Source organism: Balaenoptera physalus (genome assembly GCF_965194825.1).
Source record: "Balaenoptera physalus genome assembly, chromosome: 8".
NCBI lineage: Eukaryota > Metazoa > Chordata > Mammalia > Artiodactyla > Balaenopteridae > Balaenoptera > Balaenoptera physalus.
The window spans coordinates 49,822,258-49,845,739 of NC_138887.1; the positions used below are offsets into that span (position 1 = coordinate 49,822,258).

General features: G+C 41.3%; 1 protein-coding gene across 1 annotated transcript in view; it reads right to left on the reverse strand.

Annotated features, from left to right (window-relative positions):
* The window catches only part of LOC309665899 (uncharacterized protein), a 561,943-nt gene that overhangs the window by 172,686 nt on the left and 365,775 nt on the right, over positions 1-23,482 (reverse strand). The window contains exon 7 of the mRNA XM_082472769.1: positions 1,535-20,858. The gene's annotated coding sequence lies outside the window, so the exon portion shown is untranslated. The remainder of the gene's footprint in view (positions 1-1,534; positions 20,859-23,482) is intronic.

Below are 23,482 nucleotides of genomic sequence, written 5' to 3' on the forward strand. Positions count from 1 at the left end.
CTGCCCTTCACCCCCCATCCCACCCCATTCTCTAGCCATCTGTTTGTTTTGCTGTTGGCTGTTAACAGGATAGTGGGTGACATTTAAGGGAGATGACCCAGCTGCACTTCAACCGTTCAAAGGCTAGCCGACTAGAATTGTAAAAATTGGAGAACTTAAATTTTTTTGGACAATATTCTCTTAGGCTATCAGTGTGGTTTTCCTGTATTCTCAGTCTGAAGGACACTGCTCTGTCCTTTTCTGGGTGGACAGAGGCAGTACAACCTTCCAAAACATTAGTGTCAGAGGGAAAAAAGTGGTAATTTAGAAGATAGTATTGTTGAGCAGATGTTAATGGTTGATGTTTCTGAAATCCCATTTTATGCCATTAATATATTCTGGGGATAATCACTGCTGTATTATTGCTTTGAGTTAACTTGATGGGGAGTTGTCAAAGTTCCAGTTACACATGTAGGACAGGTAACAATGTGGTATAAACTCTTGGGAAGGTCCAAGTAAAATCAGGACTAAACTCATTTGATCAGAAATCAGGAACATGGCTTGAGCACCGTTTTAAAAAACTCTCCTAAATGTTTCAAATATATTTAGTTAGAATATGTGGTAACTTTCTTTTCACAGATTATATAATCAGCAAATTAGATTTCAATAACTGGCACCTTTGACTTGCTTTTGAAGTGGCAACCTGGCTTTTCCTCCCCACCTAGAGAACACTCTAGGACTCCGTGCCATTCCCCGTCCTCACATGAGTCCAGGCAAGTGAGCCTGAAGCTTAAGGTTCATTAGCTCCCTGGGAAGTCCACCTTTGACTTGTTGCCTTGTGTTGCATGAACTAGAATAGTGGCAAAAATACAGAATTCATATACACCTTCCATGTGGTTGAAAGTATGCGGGAGGGATACTGATAAAAACGGTCCATGCTGTTGATTTCTCTTTGAAACAAGCACATAAGAGGATGCGTGAATGGAGTTTGATATAAAGTGAAGCGGAGAAGACTCTTGCTTACCACGGGTACTTAGTCAACTAGGAGAGGGGCACAGTAGGGGAGAAGGGCAGCCAGCAGTCCTGACTAGATTAGTCAGCTCTATCAAGCAACACAGCTCCTTTCTTCCTCCCTCTGGTACCCAATCCACGTGTCCTATGCAGGTCATTTGAGTAAGTATTTTGAGTATCCTCGATATATTTTGAAGGTAAAACCAATAGGATTTACTAAGTGTTTGAATATGTGATATGATAGAAAGACAGGAGTCAAGGATGACTCAAACATTTTGACCTGGGCAGCTAGAAAGATGGAGTTGCTACTTACTGAAGGGAAAGCTGGGGAGAGAATGACAGGGTTGGGAGAGAGGAATTCGGTTTAGGACATGTTTAATCTGCAGAGGAAAATATCCAGTAGGCATCTGGACACACAAATCTGGAGTTCAGGAAAAATGGTGGGCTAGTAAGTGCTTAACAACTAGCTTTCTGGGGAAAAAAAAAAAAAAAGAGGTCCAATATATAGTAGTGTTTGCCAATTTCTTTGGTGTAAATACCTTACCATGGCTGACTTCTGGTTACCAAGGTGAAGTCGCTGTCACTGAATGCAGAGTTAGGAAGAAATGTGCTCTTGTGAGCCCAGGCGATCTGGCTTAGGTGCATCACTGGGCATAGAGACATATAATTGGAAGTCATCAGCACGTATAAAAGCCGTGAGACTGAATGATGCCACTTAGAGAGTGAATATAGATAAACAGAAGATATTAACAAACTGAGCTATAGGCACTCCAACGTTAAGAGTTTGTCAAATGATGTGGAATCAAAAAAGAGATATCAGAAGGAAACCAAGAAAGGGTTTCAAGAAGGAGGGAGTTGTTATCCGTCAAAAGCTACTGATGGGCCACGTAAGATGAGGACTTAAAACAGGCCAGTGGGTTTGACACCATCACCTGGACAGCAGCAGCCTCGGTGGAGCGGAGGGAACAAAGGCCTAGCATGCCTCATCCTCACCTTATCAAAATAGCTACACCTGGAGGCAGGGGTGGCTTTGGCAGCTGAACCCCATATTCAAATCTTTAAAATGCACTTTGGGCCTTCGAATTAAAGTAGATTTCAAAATCACAAGATGTCAGGACTGGAAAAAAATCCGATACATCTCTTGGCTCAAGGTGGCTCAAAGCCTTAGGAGGAAAGAGAGGAGGGGACCAGTCTGTGTTCAATAATTCGAGAAGGTATTTTAAAATCTACACAAACCTCTAGTCATTGTAATTGCCTGTTGTTTCATGTGACTGTGAATAGAAATCAGGGCCTTTTATCCAGGTTCACTGACCAACACCCCATTTCTTTAACATCGCAGAGATTGTACAAAAGTTTGGGAGGACAATTTTTTTTTTCCTCAGAGCCTGAGCGTGTGTTTCTGGCTCCTGCTCTATTCTCCTTGTTTTATCTACTTATTGGTTCTCATTCTTCTGTACTGTTTACTACTACAGTTGTGAGGGATATCTGGGATACATATTCTTAACAGGTAAATATTATCAGTATTTCTTTTTAGGCAATCTATTTCTAGGAAAATCTATTATTCATGCAATCATACTTCAGGCATAGAACTATTTTTCTTTGGCATGGCTCTTGGCTGTCCCTCACTTGATCATTCATTCATTCATTCATTCAAAACACAGCACAGAGGAGTGGCTGTGGGGAGAGTGGCAGAGAAGAGACATTTTCCAGAGGGAAAATCAGCAGGTGCAAAGGCAAGGAGGCATTAGAGAATGTGGCGTGTTCTAGAAACGAAATCATTAACAAAGGCTGGATCACACAGGTGTGGGATTGGTGAGCTGGGAGACTAAAAGAATATGCTATGCCTAAATTCTAAGGACCTTAGAAGCCATGCTGAAAGGTTGATTATTTTTTTAATACAGAAGTTATTTCCCAAAAAATGAGATCCAGAGGCCTTAACCAATGGAAAATTTGGGAACCATTAACTCATCCTATATGTTCATTGAGATCCACATTTAGCTTCATCCTCAAATTCCTTCATATAGTTTGACTTTAATTGTTCTTTAAAAATTTCTCCCTCCCTCCCCTTCTCACCAGAAAGGTAGAAGACAAAGTCCTTCGAGTTCCTGCCAAACAAGGCAAATTAAATCCAGCATCACACACACTGGAGTGATTCTGAGGTCTGCAGCAATGTGTTCTCAGGATTTTGCTGGATTTTTAAGTTATAGCCAAAAGTGAAGAGCCTTTTCCATTTCACTTTCCGCTGGATCACAAACTGAATTTCAGTCCTGGATTTTCAGATAACAGGCTATATCCAGTTAGAAGCAGACAAAAAATTTTTTTAAAAAGTTTTCTATAGGAACAGCCTTTGCTGCTAAGGATCATCTGAAACAGGCATGAGTATAAAATTAACATCTGGAAAAATATAGATTAAAAGGAAAAACCTTTGTGTTTAGTAGGTATTTACCTTTTATTTTTAAAAATAAAGCTAGTGGGATATAGCAGCTCTGATTCCTTTTTTTCTTTTAAATTAATTAATTAATTAATTTCTGTCTGCTGCTGCGTGCTGGCTTTCTCTAGTTGCGGCGAGCGGGGGCTTCTCTTCATTGCAGTGCGCGGGCTTCTCATTGCCGTCGCGTCCCTTGTTGTGGAGCACGGGCTCTAGGCGCGCAGGCTTCAGTAGTTGTGGCACGTGGGCTCAGTAGTTGTGGCTCGCGGGCTGTAGAGCGCAGGCTCAGTAGTTGTGGCGCACGGGCTTAGTTGCTCCGCGGCATGTGGCATCTTCCCAGACCAGGGCTCGAACCTGTGTTCCCTGCATTGGCAGATGGATTCTTAACCACTGTGCCACCAGGGACGTCCCTGATTCCCTTTTTTTAAATCAGGAAGAACTTCACGTTGGGAACTGTTGTAGGGAAACAATGTCCCAAAGCTGAGCCAAGCAGGATAGAAAGGCAGGAAGATGCAGGCCCCCCCTCTGCCATCACAGTGAGCCAGTGGAGGACAGTGCCCCTTGATCAGCTGGGTCCCCATCCTGCATCCCCAGAGCACATTGTGCTGACATCTCTGCTCGGGAACTATGAGCAATGAAAGTGGGTGTGGAAAAAACCAGTGTAGTGGAAGTCGAATCTCCTTTCTCTACCTTCTCTCTGTGCCAGACTCAGGAACTTGAGTGATAACGTGTCTATCTTTTGGGAGAGAATTTCGGATTAATTAATTATGTTATTTTGGGATAAGTGCTCCTTTCGGTAGAGAATGGGATCCCCAAGGCAGTGGCTCTCTGGTTTAAACAGCTTACAAGGCACTTGGGGAGCCTGTTATAAAGGCAGATTCCTGGCAATGTCCCCAGAGGTGTTCAAGTCAGTGGGTCATTTTGCTACCTCCTTGATATGATTCTGACATGGGGACACTTCTCAAACTGAATTTTGAACCCCACTGACTTGGGGAGGAGAATACCTCTAAAAGTCACCTTTTCGTTAATTGGATGATTATCAGCTCTGGGTTTCATGAGCAGGTTCAGGTGTGTGTGTGTGTGTGTGCGTGCGTACGCGCGTGTGCGTTTTTCTGGGGGAGAGGTGGCAGAGAAGAGAGACAAAAGGAAAAAAGAAAATCTGCACCTATACTCAGCCTAAAAGCGAAGATAGGAAAAGGAATATAGCCAACTGGGGCTGTCCTGGCTTGGGAGACCCAGCATCTACCAATATCTGAGATGGGATTTCAGAGATAAGCAGCTTCCCTGAGGTTTATGCTGATTGATACGCTTCATTGTGTTCTAAAGATTAGAGAAATAAGAGAAATACAGCTTGATAATTAGCAAACAGTCAGGAAACCTTGAAAACATGTGACAGGTAAGTGGATTTATTAAAAGCAACCATGACATGCCCATTTTTCAGAGTTCAGTGTTTCACCAGCAGAATATAAAATAAAGAAAAAAATCCAAGATGTATTTTCACATTTCACATGCTTGGTTTAAATGTGAATATTTCATAACCAAGCAGTTCTGTGTCTCCCTGGCTATGGGAAAGTGTTTCCTAACATAGACATAGGATACAGAACAAATTTCACTTCTCCCGCACCTGATATTTCCAAGCTTAGAGGCAACACAAAAAGATATGGCATTGTACGGAAGCAAAGGATTCAAATTAGCAACAGTCCCAGGTAAAATAGGAGAAGAGAAGAAACTTATTTTCTAATCTTCCTAACTTAGTTTTTCTTCAAACTTTCTTCTTCAACCTTCATTAGATATCTAGAACCCTCTGCTTTCTCTATTTCCTCATGAAAGAAAAAAAAAATTATGTACTCATTTATACTCACATGTATATGACTGATAATGTTTAATTTATTGTAGCTCCAATAGGAATTCGCTTTTGGATACAGTTCAAGAAGACTTGAACCAAATGGAAAATTATGTTAAGCATCAAATTAAAAAGTCACTGATCTGGTGGGGAAAATATTTTCTTAGGCCCTAAAATCACCCCCCTCTCTACTTACTTGAGTCACACCGTTTAATTATTTCAGCTCTCTGCTCACGGACTCTCGTTCAACTCATTTATAAAACCCCGCTCCACCAAGAAGAGATACTCTGAACCCCTTCCAGCAGACAGGTTTTCTTTTCTATGCAAAAAATGAAACAAAGAGACCAGTAAGAAAATAATTATGACCAAGAAACCAAACTTGAATGGAGCTGCTGAATAATACTGAAGGGAAACTTATACATACCTGAAGCCCTAATAGGGCAGGAATTTTGAAGGTTTCATCACGTTGGACTACACAAGGTCACTTGTTGAGCCACAGTAGAATATTTTGTTCATAATGAGACCTTACTGGGTTTGGTTGCTGTAAGCTTTTCAAGCTTCTAATTATGGTGTTTAGAAGACAATGGAGACAACTTAAAATAATAAGAATGCTGCTAAAACTAGTAGGATTGCTGCAGTGTTACAAAGAGAAATGTTGGCTCTCTGTGTATAGCATACATTTAACCTGTCAGCAAACACAGAGCATTTTACAGGTAAAATGTAAAGGATGCATTTAGGAGCCATCACATGAATGATGAGGCTTTGCGTTTTGCTTTCAAAACGAGCTACTTAAGTTATAATACTAGTTTAATATAAATTAGAGTTTCTCCTTTTGAAACCACTCGCAATTTGCTTCTGTTAGGCCGTAGGTCATTATGATGCAAAGTTAAAGGTTCCTGGAACATAATGTGATTCAAGCCTGCATTCTTGTTGCCATGTCCAATTCAGCTGAAAATGAGAATTATAGTGAGAGCATTTCCTGGTCTTTGACCCTTCGTGTGAGCTTTTTAAAAGCAGGGTTTATGCAGAACACTAACCTCATTCTCAGACATTCAGTTCTGACTAATATCGGCTGTGTTAAAATTCTTAAGGAAATTGAAAACTGTTTAAAAATACCTCATCCCAAGTTTAAAAACAGTGGGCACTTACCGTCCGATTTCCTTCCTTAATGCACAAAAAGATTTGCCTGTGAAACAGATGAATGATATTTAAATGCTTTAAAGGGTCTCTCTCTTTTCTCTCTCTGCCACAAATGTGTAGTCAGGCAATACAAAGGACAGTTGTTTTAAAATGTCCAGCTGTAACTGACTGGGGAAAGACAGCAACAATAATAGGAAAATAACATATCACATGTAATATGTTGTCTATGCCAAAGACTGTTTCAAGGACTTCAGAATAAACTAATGTGCTTCATCTTGACAATAACACTACCATTAGGACCACTATTTTGCAGATGAGAAAACTGAGGAGCAGAGAGGTTGGGTAACTTGCCCAAGGTCACACAGACCACTGTCAGAGGGGAGATCTGAATCCGGGAAAGCTGGGTCTTACACTTTTAATCCCTGCCTTTTAGGATGGGAGATCGTTTGAGAGGAACATTCCTGGACTCATGACGATTGCTATGACGCAGAAAAGACACATCCGAAAAAATTCCTATGATATATAGGATTTTGGAACCCACCCCACCCAATAAATGACAAATTCATGAAACAGATGAGAAGTCTAAGCCTCTTTTCTTTTTTAAAAAGGTCATTTAGAGTCAAGCTTAGAATACATGAGATTTGACAGAATACCACACACATGTACACTGTACACCCAGTCAGAGTAGGGCTTTTTCCAAGACCATACTATTACCTTGTGGCCCAGGAGAAGCCAAAGGACCAGTGTGTGACTGCCTTACCTGGTGCCTTATCTGGTAGGTCTCACTTAGTGATGAAGATGACCAACATTAAGGGGCCATATGGCCACTGACACTACGTTCATCTGCTCTTTCCACACTTTTCCAACCGGAGTACACTTTCTGAAGACACATCTTTTGCAGGAGGCAGTACGTTGGTTGAAATCATAAGGAGAAAGATGGGTCTGAGCAGACTTCTCTCTGTGTTCCAAAATATCATGCAGAATTAAAAAAGAAAACAGAGAAAAGAAAAATCAAGGATCAAAAACAAAATGAAACACAGTGTCTATGAACCCTTGGTTCCCCAAACACCTGTCCTGAGGCTATGCAAAGAAGCTAATTGGTAAGAGCTACACTCGTTCAGTCGAGAGGATTTGCAGGCAGAGGTGGAAATCCCCTGAGGCCTTGGAAGCTCCAGAACCCCAAGGCAATGAATAAATCCCTAGAGGATTTTCTTTGAGGAGTGAAAAGAACTTTCCTCCTCCAGCTAGTGCTGAGCTGAACCAAATGACAGAGGGTCCCCAGGGATACTGGAGGTATTGTAAGCTTGGTGAACAGACCCAAGAACATTCTAACAGTTGCATAGAATTACTGGGTGTCCCAATTGCTCCTATGCTTACAGAGTTATTAGCTTGAGAAATTCCTGCCTCTGCAAACAAGAAGATTGGAGCACTGGCTCTGATGAAATTCTACTTTAAAGCCAGGTGTGTAAAGCATTAGAAGAAGCATGTATCTAGGACAGAGGCCCAGTGATACACAGCCAGGGCACCAGATACATCCCTCCGTCACCACTTCCTTTTGAGCAAAGAGGTCTCAAGTGCCAAAGTATTAATGTCCTAGGGAGCCCTGAACCTCCTGCTCCTTCCCTTACTGCTGCTGTAAAGAAAGCATTGCAGAAGGGAGCTGGTGTGACTGGGAAACAGCAAGTTTGGGGAGGAGAAAAGGTAAACAACTAAGGAAATAGAAATGAATGGTGGAAGGTGAAACAATAAAGAATCATAGTCTCAGGAGAAACATTTTTATGGATAGTTAGGTATATGGACAGCCTTATGACTCTCACTTATGCACTTAGAAGAGCCCTGGACCAGAAGTTGAGAATTTAGATTCTGTCTCAGGTCCAGCACTTTGATGTGTGACCCTGAGAAAGTCTCTTCACTTTCCTGAGCCTCAGTTTATTGTGAACACCATAGCGACAGCACACAGCAACATTCGAAAACTATGACACGCTTTATGAATATAAGTGTCAGAGGTCAGGTTCTGGGAAACAGCTCTTGTGATGGAAGTTTACAAGCAGGAAGTTTATTGTCATCTCTTAGGATCAATACCTTCGGGGATGTGAAGAAAACAGGATTGCGCAAGTGGGAGGAATTGAACTGTTAACACTGAGGCCTTTCTCACACCTGAGGCCCCACCTGAGCTCTGGAACTGAGATGGCCCTTCAGTAACCCCACTCTGAGGCCTGGGGCCTGAGCTGGGGATGGACGAGGTGAGGGAGGGAGCAGGTATCTGGGGAGATCAAGGATGGTGTTTAATCCTAATCCTAACCCCTTGACCTTTATGGGCACTGGCAACCCTAATTCCCCTCCCCCTTGTGATGTTTGGAGGTCACCTCATGTAAACTTGGCTCTTCCCCTTCTGCTGCTTTGCCCTCCCTCACCCCCTAACCCTGCTTTTATCTCCCCAGCACCTGCTCCCTCCCTCACCTCTCTCTCCTGCCCTGGAAGAACAGTGGAGGAATAAGAACCATACCCCTTGTCATCATAAAAGGAACCACCTCCCTGCAAAGTCTCCTCCCGGAAATCAACCAGACTTTGGATGCAGGCTGCCCACAGGGAGGGAGCCTAATCTTGACAGAGGTCTTTCTCTCAAGCCAAAGACAAAAATGAGAGAGGGACTCAGCTGAGAGCCATTGGCAGCAGACTGTAGACGCAGGAGCTGGGAGAATCAATGTCTGGGGAGTGAGCTAGAGTATCCACCACGAGAAGCTGCTAGCATCACCACCGCTAAGAAAGTTGTATACCTGGGAAGATGCAAGCTTTACAACCAGCTGGTGCCTTCGAAGAGGAACAGGCTTTCAAATCCCTGATCTTCCACTTGACCCTCCCAGGCCTCAGTTTTCTTGGCTGTACAAGTTGCTGTGAGTCATCGCGTCTGATGCTCTAAGGGCAAACAGATATTGGTTCTCTTTTACTGATGTCACCCAAACCTGACTTATCAGCAACTATGAACTAACAGCAGGGGTCACATTGGGATAAGATTCTCAGAAAGTCTTGTGAGTATTCCACTCTCCACACTGCATCTTAGAAAAATACCTACAAAAAAATCCACTACAGACAAATCAGTTTTTCTGGTTTTTGTTTTTCCATTTTAACTCTAAGTTACTACTAATATTTGTCCTTGGGAAGTGTGAGAGAAACGACAGCTGAAGGGACGATGTAATATTATACAGAGGAATTGTGATAGGAACAGTCAGTGTGAGAACTTCAGAATGTGGAAATTCTGAAGTTGTCCTGGGCAGTCATTTTGCTTAAGAAAAACACTTTTTTAAACAAACCAAATTTCCAATAATCTTCAAGAACTGGGGCTTTTAATTTCTAACATTAAAACACACACACACACACACACACACACACACACACACACACACACAACCCATATCATAACAAATCTTATTTTCATCTCTTCCAATCTGTGGTCAAATTCTCCAAATTTGAGTCTGTTAATCTCTGAACACCCTTATCCTGGACTTCTAGGCAAAATGGCTACCCCAGAAACCTCTCTTCTATTTGGGGGGAGAAATTTATGAAAATACTGGTCATTTAACAATACTGTACTCATTGTCTTAAGGTTGAACTTGGGCCATTGGCCAGAGCATGCGTATTTCAAGTTCCCAAACAGAAACTCACTTCACGTGAATTTGATTCAGAGAGAGCAGTGGGGGGAATTAAGCAGGAGTGATGAAGCAGAGAACAGAGGGTGGCGAATTAGGAAACAAGGATCTATGGGAATATCCAGTGTGGGACAGGGAAAAAGGAAAGGGCACAGCTCAAAAGGGGCGTGGTCTGAGGTGATCATAAAGCAGAGCCCTGAGAAACGCAACTGTCTCACTTTCCCCAGCTCGTCTCCTCTCCTGCAGCTCATCTTAGAATAAGAGAAAGATACTCCTGGCACAGGCCAGTACAGATGTTGCCCACAGATGAGAAATGAGAAAAATAAAATCCTATAGAGATATAGCCAGATACCTCCATCTGGCAGCACACTGGCATCAGTGTGCCCTCAGGGATCCTAATGCAATGTTGCAGAGCATACCGAGCAAGGGGACCAAGTCTGATCCCCTGGTTGCCGTAGCCGGCTCTTTCGCCTGACAGCGATGGACGTTTGACAATTCTCCGATGCCTGCTTTACAGCGTCTTCATGTCTGATGGGGCCTGGCAATCTGTGAGAAATGAACTTCAATTGCTTTTTCTGCAAGTGCTAAAAAGTTACTTTTACATCACTGGAGGGCCCTGGAGAAGCACATGTCAAGGACCCGTAGGTCAGCGGGACTGAAATAGCGGCTATGAAATGAACACTTGATACTGTATATAAATTGAATGATCAGCTGGGTGATTTTAGAACTACCTGGGTGGAATTTATGTGTCTTCTGGATGAGATGATGGCTTTAGGCCAGTGGGAATACCTCGGACACACAGGACAGTAATCAGTGCTAGGTGGGATGGGAGCTGGGCGGGAAGAGGTGTGTGAGTGGCTTGACCTTGACCTTGGTCTTTTTCACCCCTCTCTTCTGACTCATCCTGTAGCATGAATGCTGGAACTGGCAGGGCAGTTGCCTCCTTGCTGTGCGGGCTCAGGAGATGGCTCAGCACCCACTGTCTGTGATGGTCAAGTGCTTCTTGACATCCAGGTCCCTGGTAGATTGGGAGGTTCTGGGAGTAAGCTTATGAATTCACAGCTTTTACTTGGAAAATCGTATCATTACAGATGATGATCGAGAAAAAAATTCCTAATATTCACATGCTCAACTTTAACCTTTTCATTTACATGCTGGGTTTTGAGAAAGAGAGAGAGAGAGAGAGAATGAGAGGGAGAGGGGGAGAGAGAGAGAGAGAGAGGGCACCAACAGACATGGAGGAACCTGCACAGTGGGAGAGACAGAGAAACAGACTGAGTCACCCACTCAGAAGGGGGGACAGAGATGGGGGAGAGAAGAAGGGAGGGAGACATTATGAAAATATTATGGGCAGGAGGAAAGGGAAGAGGAGAGAGAGAGAAATGGAGAGGCACACAGATAAAGGGAGAGCGGGAGAAAGCCCAGAGAGGGAGGGAGAGATGAACATGGAAGAAAGAAAAAGCAGCAAAGGGGGGCTTAACGAAGGTGTAATCACACTGTTACTAGAATGGTGACTTACAGGTTAAAATACTCATAACTTCCTCTCTTTCCTAGTTATCTTGTCTTATTCTTTTCTAAATTGGTGTTAGTTTGTCTCTTGGTGAGGATAACATAATTGTTTTCTTGGTTTCTAAGTTACATTCACCACTTACGACAACAAACACAACTGGAATTACATTAAGACTGAAAAAAAAGTTTTTAAGATAGCGTTGGGAAAGAGAAAGAAAAGAAGGAAAGATGAAGAAGAGAAAAATCTCACTGACCACTCAATACTGGCAGCTGGACCCCTAGGTCAGTACTCACAGCCTTGAGATGGCCTAGAGGTGACTACTCTAATTTCTCCCAGAACAGTTAGATGTTCATAAACAATCTTAGCATTCAGACTTATCCACGGAAAACAGCTTCACTTGTAACACCTTACTGGATCGTGAGTGGAAAAGGAGGGAAAATGCTACTTCAGGAGGAGGAGGGTGACCCAAACTTAACACTGACTAGTGAGATTCAAAGTTGTTTCCAGAGCACAGGGTGGGAAAGAACTTTTATTGAGCATCTTTTATTTCTGCATCAGTCCTATGTGTTTCACATACATTACGTCACTTAAATCCCCACATGACCCATGTGGGCCTGGTATCTCCTTTTAGCTGATTGAAAAAGGTAAAGACACATAGATGCATATCCTTATCTGCTGCCATTCTTTGCACTACATGCAGTATGAGTGCCATGCTCACTCATCAAGTAATTTAACACGGAGAATATATGAACAAAGCATAGATAATCATCTTTAGTTCAGCCTTAGATAGTTATTTCCATGCATCAGAGAAGAAATTATTGAAGCAAATTAATAAGTTGCTAATTTCCAAGTACAGATAAGCGATAAAAACACAAGCCCAAAAGGAGTCTACTCTATTTTGCTAGGTGGAGATTCTCAGGCGTATCTCAACAGATTCACCAGAAACGGAGTCCAAAGGCTAAATTTCAGAAACGCTTCATACTTGTGGGGAACACTTGCGCTGCCCCAAATTGGCACATGCAAACTGGTGTTTGCTGGGATAAAGCTGATACTCATGCTCATAATTACTTGACTTGCATGAACTAAAAATATTTCATCGCACTGTCCTACCAGAAACAGGCAAAAGTTGTGGATCTTGGGGAATCAGACTCACCTCCTTTGAGCCCAAGGTTGAGATTTTCTATTTTACACAAAGACTATGAAGTCAAACCTTCCAGATGACATACATTTGCTGGGTGTTGCTTCCCAAAGGCAGAATACATATCAAGACATTGGGCTGCACGCACAGGCTGCTATGATAAGGCTTAGCTAGAATCTGTATTAGAGAGGAAATGAATGCATTTGTTAATTATTCATGTTCTATTGCATCACATTTCCTTAGGTTTAACATCAAATACATAAACAGCAATAGCAGTACTTAGGTTACTTTTTTTCCGGTTGAATATTCATTTAAGATGCCTCTTCTAATTCCGTAATTGGGAAAAATAAGATGCTTTTTACAAGGGGCTTGGCAGTTAGCAAATTTTGAACAGCTGAAAGAGCAAAATTATGAAGAAATTTAAACCCAAAGTACTATCTCTCTTGATGTCAAACAGGTAGAACCCAACACTAAGATATTTCTTCCAATTGCCATATAAGTAATTGATGTGTATGTAAGAAAACACAAGAAAACATGAGTTATAAATATGCCAAATCGGGGCTTACATTAGAAAATTTTCCTTTCTAGAGGACAAAGCCATATTTGGGCCTGGGATAACAATGTCAAATAACTGCCTTGTGTCTACTTGATGTCCTTGTTTGCCAACTGAAAGGGCAAACTTTCACATTTACATCTGGCTCTGATTCCAGCTCAGAAGCCTGCACTAGGCACGCCACCCTCCTCCCGTGTGCCTTCCTGATACAGCAGCTCCCTGCTTGCGAAAAAGAAAGAGTAAAAAAAAAAAAAAAAAAATCATTGACTGTAAAAATCAGATCATTAATTCTCAGGAACGTTGAAATGCAGGCGGAAAAAATGCTCAGCGCACATCCCAGGAGAGGCCGGCATCTGATGATTTTCTCTGACAAGCTATGCAAAGCTGATCGCAGCCAGGCTCCCCCCACCCGCCAAGCCCCCAAGTAATGAACACACAACACGGACAGATCTCAGACCTGTACATACCTTTCTCTGAGCAATTTTAACTTTTCCCATGTCCATTAGGACTTACAGCCTAATCTTGCTCTGCCAATTGCTCCCACGGTGAGATCATTAAGTAAATTATTTTAAGATCAAACACCCTGCAGTGACAATAGCGTCCCGTGTAAGGTAAATGCTTCAAAGGCCCCCCTTTCAAATTACAGCTCTCCGGAGTTATTCATCACCTCTCCGGAGGGCTTGCCCCGCCATTACTTGGCTTTTTGCCGCAGGCGAAGGTAGCACTGCTAATTGGCCTCTGTAACAAAACTGACCTGTGGACAGGATAAAACTTGTTTGGAGCTTAGAGACAAAAATTATTCAAGGTTAAAAACACATGAATGCCCCAGCTACGTCACCAAAAAACGGGGAGTGAATGAATGTCTTCCCCTGCGGTTCTTAATGTGAAAGAATGCGCTCCCGGCGCGCCTGGCTCAGACAAAAGCTCCTTCAGGTAGCCGAGCCGGGCCCGAGCCTCAGGGATCCTTTTCTCCTCCGGTTTTCACCCCCCTCGCCACTCTCCTCTTCGTTGTCCTCTTCTTTTTAAACTCCAAGACAAGACGCTCCAACCTTTGCTTTGGTCCTCGGGCACCCCTCCCGGGGATGGCCTTTGATCTCCAGGGATAATAGCAGATGGAACAATTTAACTGCTTCGTACAGGTGCAGAGAGTTTACTTGACAGGTTGGTGCTTTTATTTCTAGCACATTAGCCGGGCGCATACAAATGGCTTTTTGACAGACTCAAGCAGGTAAAACAGTACCGAGGCTCCGCAAAATCGCGGTCACACCTGCCGGGATGGCACAATTTGAAAAGGCTACACAAATTAAAGACAGGAAAACCTTGGAGTTCCCTGCGGAGTGGTGTCTTTTTTTTTTTTCCCCCCCCTAACTTGTGAACGTGGTGTGTAGTGCGGGAGAATCTCGAATCTCGAATGAATAAACAACAAATGAACTCCTTGATCTTGTGCTCAAAAGAAACAGGGCTCAGGCAGGGGGATTTCAAATCGGTGCTCCTGCTTGAGGCGGTTAACACTTCATTGATATTCACCGACAGCTAAAGAGAAATGGAAAAGAAATAAAGGTCGTTCCAATATTTCTCCTTTTGCTTCCTCTGAAGTTGACTTTCTCCCTGCTGCTTGCCCAGTCCCCATTCTTCCTCTCCAGGTCAAAGACTGTGATAAACAAATGATGCCTACATCATGAGATAGCTTCAGTGAGGAAACTTTGGTAATTGTTACAGTCTAGGGATGGTCAATAGGCTGTTAAAGTTGCTGGGGTATTTTAAGAATTTTTTTCTATGAAAAAAAAATTGTTTTGGTGTTTGGCAAGGCCTTGTTCAGTTAGTTCTGTTTTTCTAGAAACCTATATCATGTAGTTTTTGTTTTTATTTTTTTAAACTCTTCCAACTTGAATACCTAAACACCACAAAAGTATTCCAGGACACTCCTTTTGGGAAATGGCACATTGAGGAAATTTAAAAGTTGCATCAAACGATGTTATTTGGTGATAGCTTTTCCTTTATTTTCTTATTTTACATATGTCTTTGTGATAATATTCTCTGTTGTCCAATTAGATTGTAAACCAACAATTAAGAGTTAAAGCTTTCCTTTTATTATTTCTATTTTGGTCTGACAGTTTCAAGGGCTTTCCATTGCTAACTTTTCTCATTCTCAATAATCTTAGTAGGCACTGCAGTCAATAATTTACAGTTTCTTGGGAAAGGGGTAATCCTTTCTTCACTGTGCTTCCAGCCAGAGCAAGATTAAACCTTCCTTTTCTTTACCTTGCTCCTCACTAATGAAATGGAAGTGCCTGTGTGTAGAGACAGCACTTACCAAATGGGACAGATCTAGTCCAATCTGTCTGAAAGGTGGACTCCTAACAAAGGTGTGTCTTTGAAAGTCACATCATTTCCTCCACCTTCTCTGAGCAGACTTTGTACCTACAATTTGCCAGTACCTCTGCTGAAATCACAATCTTGGCCCAGTATGGTCTAGAATCATAAGATTTCAGAGAACACTTAAGCCACTCCCCAGGTTTTATAGAGGAACTATAAATAAAGATGAGAAGCTCAGAGCCAGAGGTAGAAAGCAAGTTATTTTCTAAGAATAGATTATATTTGTTTGCCCATTTAATAAATTCCTCCAACACTGTTGAATGCCACAGCGTAGAAGGCACTAGGGGGCATGGAAGGATGAACAAGGTAATCAGAACGAGGCCAAAGAAGCCCCTCCCTCGTAGAGATACATGGGTGCACATATATGCACGCATGCATGTGCACAGTGTAGTGATTATGGGTAAATGGATAATTAGCATATGGTATATTAAGCACTCAAAGTTTGCTGTACATAGAATGTGACAGGAGCACAGAGGAAAGAGTAACTGGCTTTATCAGGGTAGTTAATATCAAGTTCACAGAGGAGGTGATTTTGAACAATCAAAGATTCGAAGACACAAAAGAGTTCAAACTGTTTGGAAAAATGTCTATCAGTAGGTCATAGGATATCTTGGAGGAAGTCACAGGAATGAGCCCGGGGACAAAGCTCCCCCTGGTATATGGCAGTCATTGCATGTTATACGTGGGGTCCTGTTCAGCATACCCATTCTCACAAATGGCCAGGTAACACTATCCTAAAAACTGTATGAAGTATGACCACAAGGTAAAAGTCCTGTATTGTTTGAGCAAGTATACTAGAGCTTTTTCATTCACACAAAATGTCTTTTCTTTGAAGGTTCTGGGAATTGCTTTTAGAGCTATCTAACATATTTTAGGAAACCCCTCAATAGTGACTTACCAATATTTTGAAAATGATTTTGACTTTAGAAAATAGTGAAAACTAATTTGGAACTAAGCCTGATGAATAAAAGAAGTATTATGACTTTGTTGAGTGGTATTGTTTTTGGAGAAAAACTGAGCTGTATCTATAAACCAGTAAGTCAGATTGATATCCTCATGTGGTGTAAGAACTGTTTCTAAAAGGCAGTTAACAAGAGAAGATCCAGAAATATTTGGAACAATAATTTTCAAAGAGTAACTTCCAAAAGTAACTAGTTTAAAAATAAATAGATTTGTATGTAAAAAAATCAATTGTATTTCTTTAAAATGTGTTTGTCTTACTTTATAGTCACACCTTGGTATGTCCTCAGGGCATAGATTATACCCCTAAGTGGGCTGCACCATCATAAGCTATGGCTGAGACTGAGTGGTCCCCATAGTCTTTCTTCTCTTCTCTGATGTGCTAAAATAGCAATTGCAGGTTATTATGATCTTGTGACTAAGTTCTGGCTAATGGAATATGAGGGGAAGTGATGTGTGCAATCTCCAGGTTGCCATCCCCTTCCTTTGTCCCTTTCCCACTAACTACAATACCCACATGATGGTGATGAGTCATCTCTGTGCTGTGCAGACGGGGTCAATAATCCAAGGATGAAACAGAGTAGGCAGGAAGCCTAGGTGTGAAACTGTGGAACTGCCATCCCAGTCCTGGAATACTAATTCTGAGATAGCTTGATAAAGGAGAAATCAACTTCTGTATTATTTATGTCCCTGCACTTTGGGTCTCTGTTATAGAAAACTGAATCTACATCTTAATTAATAAATAGTGGTGGATTGAACAAGAGCATATGAAATACTTGGGACAACTATTACCAATACCAGAAATGCAATGAAAAGGATCTATTCTAATGAGGTTGTGTTTGGTGACATCTACGTAAGTGTTGGAACCAACTGCGATATTCTTGTCATACAGGGGACTCTGCCATGAGCCTTTTACCGAAGCTGAACTTTTTTTCCCCTCATATTTCAAAATATATCTGCAATGCCACAATATTTTTTCACTGAAAGAAGCGGTCATGTGTCTGGGATTGTGAGTTTAGAAATTATGAAGGTGTGCTGTGAGACAGAGGTCATAGGCAGAGGATCAGCTAGCTCTAAACCCAGGATAAGCTAAGCCTTTCATGTGGGGAAGGAAAGGGATGGAGATAGTTTAGTAGACTGTGCTAGACTCTTGATGAGATCTATTGATCGTCGCAGTAGGTTCCCTAGCTCTCCTTTCCACATGAAGTAGCTAAAGCTCAGAGAACTGAAAAGCTAGAGCAAACTCAAAGGTTTGAAACAATTTGTCCAAGATCATGTCTGGCAAGTAGTCAGGCGGAAATTCAGACCTACTCTGCTATAGACTATATGCTTGTGTCTGTCCCACCCCCAAATTCATATGTTGAAATCCTAGCCCTCAATGTGATACTATTTGGAGGTGAGGCTTTGGGGGGTGATTAGGTCATGAGGGTGGAATTCTCATGAATGGAATTAGTGTCCTTATAAAAGAGACCCTGGAGAGCTCCCTTGCCCCTTCTGCCACGTGAGGACACAGCAAGAATACGGCCATCTATGAACCAGGAAGAGGGCCCTCACCCAACCATGTGTCACCCTGATCTTGGACTTCTAGCCTCCAGGACTGTGAGAAATAAATTTCTGTTGTTTATAAGCCACTCAGTCTGTAATACTTTTGTCATAGCAGCTCGAAAGGACTAAGACACACTCTATGATGGGACTCTGCACTAAAATACCATCTACTCTTGGTAAATACTTTTACCAATTTACTTAATGAAGTAAATTATCTCATCACATGTTTGTGATGCTTGTTCAACTCAAACTGACATATCACTTAGTCATTCACAATTCCTCTTACCTAATGTGTCCCTTGTTTCTTGCCTCCCTGCCACTGAAGTATAAACTCTCTCTCCAGTTTCCTGCTGCTGCACCCTCATGCCCAGAACATTGCCTGGAACACTGTAGTCACTCAATCACTATTTGTTGAGTAAATGAGTGATCAGATGAACCCGAGAAACTGCAATCACCACAATGAATGGTTCATGAGCTGTTGCGGTATTCACCAAGTCTCCTTGTCCGTCTGTGTGTTATCTGTCATAGGGAGGCCCACAACACAGGAAAGCTGTGTGCAGGCCATATGTCAGAGTGTGCTATGCATCTTTTACTACTAGTTTGACTTTAACACCATTTACTTCCCACTAATGCTTTTGCAAACTACCCCAAAGCAGCACCATTTTGTACCTATCTAACAAGGTGTGAACAAGAATCCCAAGGTAATGACATTAATCCCTGAACTTTAGTGATGTGCCTTGTTGACTTAAAATGAAGAGCCTGCCTGGCTCCAGTTAGGTGATCCAGGCATGTTCCTAAATTTTGCCTGGGATGGTGAATCTGAGGGAGCACATATATCCCCACCCTCCCTTAGGAGGAGAGGATTCTGGCAGATGGAGGGCAGTTTCCAATGAAGAAGGGCCCTCACTTGGTCCCAGGGCCTCTGAGCAGTTAACTCAGACTCAGAGGGGTGTTTAGCCATTCGATATAGCAGGTGAGTCTATAGCCATTTGGGGCTGGAAAACTGTGTTCCACCAATGGGAATTAGAGCAGTGTGCTGGGAAATTGCAAGGAAAATGCTGTTTTCATTAGAATACATTAGAAATGTGATAAAATGCTCAAGGTTTTTACAGTGGGTAAAGATCACCAAATTAAAGTCTATAAGCCTTTACCTCCTTTCCTGTTCCTGTTCTCAAATGCCATTAAATATTTAATCATCCCTAGGTCAGTTTCTTCCCCTTTTAACCTAACTTGAGCCTGACTGTTACATACTGAAATTCCTTAGGATCTAGTCCTTTTAATGCTTATTTTCACTCACTTTAAGGCAATTTTATTTACTTGTATAATTTCAACCACCATCTATATGTTGGTGGCTTCTAAATTTGTATTCTCTGCTCAAACTCCTCTCATCAGTTCCATCTCAGGTATCAACTATCTACTTGATGTCTCTACTTAGATGTTTCACAGGCACATCAGCCTCCAAACCTCCAAAATGGGAACTTAGAATCTCCCCCCATCCCCTAAATCTGTCCTCTTATGTTTCTAGCTCATAGATGGCACCTGTGAGAAATACATGGCTCAAGCCTAGAATCCTAGAGGTTATTCCTGACTTCTCCCTCACCTCATATTCCACAGCAAATCAATGTCCAAATCCTGTTGTTGCTCCTATATCCCTCCTAATCCATCACTTTGTTTCCACCTACGGTCACCTCCTTGGTCTAATAATATCATTGTTCAGGTAGACCTGGTTATTTCAAGTGGACTACACCAAAACCCTGCTTGTTATTTTCCCTGAAAATTCTCTTGCTTTCCTTGAATTTCATCTCCACACTGCATCCAGTTATCTTTCTAAAATGCAGATGTGTTTAAGTCACCTATTTAAACTCTTCATTGCTTTCCACTGCTCCTAAGATAAAGTACAAAAGCTCAGTGTGTCGGAATGCCCTGCAGCATTGGCCTTGCCTAATGTAAGCCTCACTCAGGACCCCTCTCCTGCCCACTCTCTGGACTGGCCTTTCCACGCTCCTCCCTGTGCCCCAAATGTTCTTCCTCCTCTTCTTTGTCTAGTTAAATCCTCAGAACCCTCCAAGCTTCAGCCTAAATATCATTTTTCTCAGGGCAGCCTTGCCTAAGTTAGATCCCCTGTGTGTTCTTGTTCGGAACTCTTGTCCCCCTTGTTACCATCACATCCCCACACCCGGCTCAGTGTGCAGCCCTTGAAGAGTCTTAAAAACATTTAGTGAATGTAAGTGTAAATAATCATAGACTGGGCCTGGAGTAAGCCAGACTATTGCTATGTAATATTTTTAATGAAAATAGGAGAAAGTAACTCAAATTGGAGGGATATGTTTATGCAAGTTATTGGTGTATGTTGTTATCTGATGTAACATGGTAGTATGCTATTAGATAGAGCTGGGGGAAAATCAGTAGGATGAAATAACCATTTAGAAAACATAAATGGGTTTAAAAAAATCCCCTTTGCACATTCATGCACACACGCACAGAGCAAAGCAAAAAAAGAAACATTTAGAAATATATCTAACAAGAAATATGCAAGATCTGTGTTTTTAAAAACCCTGAAAAAAACCAGAAAAATATAGGATATACAAGAATATTTGAATGAGTATGGAGACATACCAAATTCCTGGATAGACATCAATCTTGTAAAATTGTTGGTCCTCTCTCTCTCTCTCTCTGTATATTCCTATCAAATCAATGGCTTTTGTAGGGGGGATCCTCTAAAATTTACCTAGAAGAATTGAACAAGTAAGAGTAAGCAATAAAATATTAAAAAAAAAAATACGGCAGGCGTACTTGCAGAGTCAGATACTGAAACACAGTCCAACACCAAATAATTAAATTGGTGAGATATTATGAGAACCAACAGACAGAAGAAAGGAACACAATAGAAATCCCTGAAACAGATCTGCATATATATGGGATCTTATTGTGTGCTAAAGATGACATTTCAAATTAGTGGGGGAAATAATTTTTTTAATTGAAGTATAGTTGATGTACAATGCTATATAAGTTACAGGTGTACAATATAGTGATTCACAATTTTTAAAGGTTATACTCCATTTATAGTTATTGTAAAATATTGGTTATATTCCCTGTGTTGTACAATATATCCTTGTAGCTTATTTTATACATAATAGTTTGTACCCCTTAATCCCCTACCCCTATATTGCCCCTCCCCCTTCCATCTTACGGGGAAAATAATTTTTATTAATAAATGTTATTGGGTAATTGTTTAATTACTTGGAATCATTAGTGTAAAATCCTTACCTCATTCTATACCAGATATATTAATTATGAATCAAAGACAAATTATGGCCCAGGACCAGATGGTTTCACAGGTGAATTCTATCAAACATTTAGAGAAGAGCTAACACCTATCCTTCTCAAACTCTTCCAAAATATTGCAGAGGGAGGAACACTCCCAAACTCATTCTACGAGGCCACCATCACCCTGATACCAAAACCAGACAAAGATGTCACAAAGAAAGAAAACTACAGGCCAATATCTCTGATGAACATAGATGCAAAAATCCTCAACAAAATACTAGCAAACAGAATCCAACAGCACATTAAAAGGATCATACACCATGATCAAGTGGGGTTTATTCCAGGAATGCAAGGATTCTTCAATATATGCAAATCAATCAACGTGATACACCATATTAACAAATTGAAGGAGAAAAACCATATGATCATCTCAATAGATGCAGAGAAAGCTTTCGACAAAATTCAACACCCATTTATGATAAAAGCCCTGCAGAAAGTAGGCATAGAGGGAACTTTCCTCAACATAATAAAGGCCATATATGACAAACCCACAGCCAACATTGTCCTCAATGGTGAAAAACTGAAACCATTTCCACTAAGATCAGGCACAAGACAAGGTTGCCCACTCTCACCACTATTATTCAACATAGTTTTGGAAGTGTTAGCCACAGCAATCAGAGAAGACAAAGAAATAAAAGGAATCCAAATCGGAAAAGAAGAAGTAAAGCTGTCACTATTTGCAGATGACATGATACTATACATAGAGAATCCTAAAGATGCTACCAGAAAACTCCTAGAGCTAATCAATGAATTTGGTAAAGTAGCAGGATACAAAATTAATGCACAGAAATCTCTTGCATTTCTATACACTAATGACGAAAAATCTGAAAGTGAAATTAAGAAAACACTCCCATTTACCATTGCAACAAAAAGAATAAAATATCTAGGAATAAACCTACCTAAGGAGACAAAAGACCTGTATGCAGAAAATTATAAGACACTGATGAAAGAAATTAAAGATGATACAAATAGATGGAGAGATATACCATGTTCCTGGATTGGAAGAATCAACATTGTGAAAATGACTCTACTACCCAAAGCAATCTACAGATTCAATGCAATCCCTATCAAACTACCACTGGCATTTTTCACAGAACTAGAACAAAAAATTTCACAATTTGTATGGAAACACAAAAGACCCCGAATAGCCAAAGCAATCTTGAGAACGAAAAATGGAGCTGGGGGAATCAGGCTCCCTGACTTCAGACTATATTACAAAGCTTCAGTAATCAAGACAGTTTGGTACTGGCACAAAAACAGAAATATAGATCAATGGAACAGGATAGAAAGCCCAGAGATAAACCCACACACATATGGTCACCTTATCTTTGATAAAGGAGGCAAGCATATACAGTGGAGAAAAGACAGCCTCTTCAATAAGTGGTGCTGGGAAAATTGGACAGGTACATGTAAAAGTATGAAATTAGAACACTCCCTGACACCATGCACAAAAATAAACTCAAAATGGATTAAAGACCTAAGTGTAAGGGCAGACACTATCAAACTCTTAGAGGAAAACATAGGCAGAACACTCTATGACATACATCACAGCAAGATTCTTTTTGACCCAGCTCCCAGAGAAATGGAAATAAGAACACAAATAAACAAGTGGGACCTAATGAAACTTAAAAGCTTTTGCACAGCAAAGGAAACCATAAACAAGACCAAAAGACAACCATCAGAATGGGAGAAAATATTTGCAAATGAAGCAACTGACAAAGGATTAATCTCCAAGATTTACAAGCAGCTCATGCAGCTCAATAACAAAAAAACGAACAACCCAATCCAAAAATGGGCCGAAGACCTAAATAGACATTTCTCCAAAGAAGATATACAGATGGCCTACAGACACATGAAAGAATGCTCAACATCATTAATCATTAGAGAAATGCAAATCAAAACTACAATGAGATATCATCTCACACCAGTCAGAATGGCCATCATCAAAAAATCTAGAAACAATAAATGCTGGAGAGGGTGTGGAGGAAAGGGAACCCTCTTGCACTGTTGGTGGGAATGTAAATT